Genomic DNA, 1,954 nt, shown 5'->3' with positions numbered 1-1,954 from the left:
GGGGGGATCTGCAGTGGACCAGTCTGAGGATGACAGTGAAATCTCAAACTCCCTTCATGGATCACTTGCGCTTGTACATAAGGATTTGACTGACAGCCCACCACCCACATAGGCTGTCCCTCTCTGTGGGTTGTGGGAATAGTGCTGCTCTATCAACAGGAATCCACTGTGCAAACATGGAATTCTTGCACCTTTTGTTTGTGTGTCTGTGGGTGTGGATACATTAATTTTATTCTGCACAAATGCATAATACAGACACACACACAATCATGCACATGCACACACTACAGTAGAAATCACTGATGTTTAAAAAGCAGTCTGCGAGACTCAGAAAAATACCCAAAGGCATGGCACACCGCCTCAATTCAGACTCTTACAAACCAAATGTAGACATTATCACTGGCCCACTTTTAAGGAATCATTCGGAAAATGTTGCATCATCAGTGAGATAGATGCATTTAAAATGGCAAACTCTACCCCCTGCAGCGGTAAACAGAATTGTTTCAGTGGAAGAACGAAAGAGGTATTAGGTCAAATTCTATATTAGTAGAAATGTCACAGACTCTTTCACAGCTATAATAGTGCATTTTTTAGTAGTACCCTCATATTTTCCACCACTTGGTTAAAGAGGAGCTAATTTTCAGCTTCTTTTTTTCTTGGACTCTACTAGGGTAGCTTTGCATGGTTAAAAAAGTACCCTCAAATGTTCTGGTACATAGCCTTGACACAGCTACTGTCATTTAGTTCTACTGCTAGTTCTAGTACCTTTTACAGGAGCAAAGATTACAGCAGTGGAAATATTACACTGAATACCTGCACACCCTGGGATATAACAGTAGACTTAATTCTTCAGTACCAAGCTGTATCAAACAGTGTCTAAATACTCATGTCCCTGGTAATAGGTGAGGTGATGTGAGGGAATTACCCTAACTCCCTTTTCATATGAAAACGTCGGCTCTGTGGAAATACCACAGTTAAAGTAGCAAAATGTTATCCTGCTGATTCTAAGTGTCTGTATATTATCTCCCTGGGCTATCATTTGTTATACACAAAGCTAGCAAGTGATAGAAGAATTACAAAGAGCAGCTCGGCTACATTATAATCATGCCCATGGTCTTAACTAAAGCTTCAGTCACAATTTATGCTGTCCAGTTTTCCCTACCAGAAAAGTATTTCAGTGATATGTTTACAGCTTGTGGGTCTGACTTCTCCACATCTCTCTTTGTAAAGTAGCTTTCTCTTAGCATTAGGTTGGTTGAACATCTAGCTTCACATAGGTCCTGTTCACAAGAGTCCCCTGGGAAATGGTCTGAACAAACAAACATGCTGCCTTTTGGCTGTTCATGGTCTGAAAAAAAAATTGTTTTTTACATAACGCAGATTTAAAAGTTATAAAACTTGTCAGAAACCTGGTGTTTAGAGCAGTCTAAAGTCTGAACCTTGGGCTCACAGGGATTACTTGTACGTACGCTTACCTCATTATTTCAAATGTAATGTTTAATATTAGCGTCACCTTCCAAAGGTGTATGCAGTGAGACCCATAAGTTTTTGAAAGTGACACAAATCTGATACATTCTTACATTCTGGTCAGAGTATTGATTGATTCACTGACACCAAAAGACCTGAAACACAGGAGAAGTCATGAATAACAGAAGTATTCCTGTGGTTAAGAAAAACAACTTCACAACATCTATCCAATTCAACAACAGGAGGAGGTAGGCACGCCATTGTCAAAGTCTACAATGAATTTAAGCATAGAGTGTTTACAGCAAGTTACAACCAGCATGTTGGGAAGAAAACAGTATGGAGAAGGAAAGGAGCGCCTAATGATATGAAACATAATGCATCAGAGGCAGCATTATGAGATGGACTTATATGGCCGTCACTGATGATGTGACTGCTAATAGAAGTATCAGGATGAACTGTGAAGTGTTTGAATCTCTACTACGATCAA

Source organism: Pundamilia nyererei, unplaced genomic scaffold, assembly GCF_000239375.1.
Source record: "Pundamilia nyererei isolate P.nyererei 1_Seehausen unplaced genomic scaffold, PunNye1.0 scaffold00068, whole genome shotgun sequence".
Taxonomy (NCBI): domain Eukaryota; kingdom Metazoa; phylum Chordata; class Actinopteri; order Cichliformes; family Cichlidae; genus Pundamilia; species Pundamilia nyererei.
This window is presented reverse-complemented; position numbering follows the sequence as displayed.